The sequence below is a fragment of the Tachyglossus aculeatus genome, unplaced genomic scaffold, assembly GCF_015852505.1.
Source record: "Tachyglossus aculeatus isolate mTacAcu1 unplaced genomic scaffold, mTacAcu1.pri scaffold_241_arrow_ctg1, whole genome shotgun sequence".
In the NCBI taxonomy this organism is placed as follows: domain Eukaryota; kingdom Metazoa; phylum Chordata; class Mammalia; order Monotremata; family Tachyglossidae; genus Tachyglossus; species Tachyglossus aculeatus.
The window spans coordinates 32211-33468 of NW_024044956.1; the positions used below are offsets into that span (position 1 = coordinate 32211).

Below are 1258 nucleotides of genomic sequence, written 5' to 3' on the forward strand. Positions count from 1 at the left end.
AGCTGGCCCCCGGGAGGTGTAATGACGCACTCGTCCCCCCAGGGAGGTGTAATAACCCACATGTCTCCACGTTGTTGTCAATTAACCCACTTTCCCCCCAGAGGTCGAAATAATAACCTCTGCCTCCCGGGTGGTATAATAACCCTCATCACCCTCAGGGATTTGAAGGGGGGGGGGGAATAACCCACATGTGTCTCTAGGGGCCCCAGTGACACACTTGGCAGCCTGGGGACCCCAATAACTCGCTTGTCCCTTCCTGGAGGTATACTCGATCCTAGCAACTCTGAGCCAGCAAAATCAAGAAAAGTCCTTTGGGGAGCATCATGTTGGTTCAAGATAGGCCTCAGTACTCACCGTTGCTCTCTGGGCCTCCTCTGGAGATATGGATAAGAAACTGTACACCTCAGAGGAGCGGCTGATGTTTCTCTACTGGTCCTGACCCCTGCACATGTCGAAGGGGTCCTAGCCCCAACATGCACTTGGATTAATTGCAGACCTATCAGTCCATCCTGTATGTTGGACTCAGTATTTTCGGGGCAGCTACTAAGTATTTAGGAGGGCACAATGTAGTAAGGAGACACAGCCCTTACTCTTCAGGAGATTACAGTCGACCAGGGGAAACAGGTGCCTGTCATATTGTAGTACTTCTTCCTACTGGTAACTGTAAGTGTCTAGGTGGCATAGCAGTTAGTTAGGGTTAGTGAATGTCCAAGACTTTAAGCCATGAGAGCATTCTAGTGACGGTTTGGGGGGCAGTAAAGGGTGATGAGGTGAAAGATTCATTATGCACTACCTACTGGAGAATGTCCCCTCTTAGGATCACATCTGGAGAGTTTCCCATACTCTACCAGTCTCAGCTATGGAAGGGAGAGTGAAGCAGAAGCATACCCATTCCATTCCTAGTTTGGCCAATGGCTAGCAAGTGGAAAACAATCTGCTAAAAGTCAAAACTCACCCGTGCTGGGCAGCAGCGGCATGGGAGAGAGTCGAGGGCAGAGACTCAGGTTTACTGCATGGAGGCAATGGTAAATCACTTCCGTATTTTTACCAAGAAAACTCTAGGATACGCTACCAGAACAATTACAGATGGAGAGCGGGGCCTTCTGGGAGATATGTGTCGGTGGTGTCGCTATGGATAGAAAGCGACTTGATGGCAAAAGACAAGACAGGACTGAAGAATATGTCATCTCAGAAGATCTTTCAAGATAGAAGGTAATGGTCTGTCGCATAAGAAGGTTGGGGAGGAATTTGAGGTTTG

At 49.0% G+C, this 1258-nt stretch overlaps 1 non-coding gene across 1 annotated transcript; it reads left to right on the forward strand.

The window, feature by feature from the left end:
* The first annotated feature begins 807 nt into the window (after positions 1-807).
* LOC119923760 lies at positions 808-945 on the forward strand. Its single transcript, XR_005448957.1, has one exon. It is a non-coding gene; the product is annotated as a small nucleolar RNA SNORA7 (small nucleolar RNA).
* Positions 946-1258: the final 313 nt, after the last annotated feature.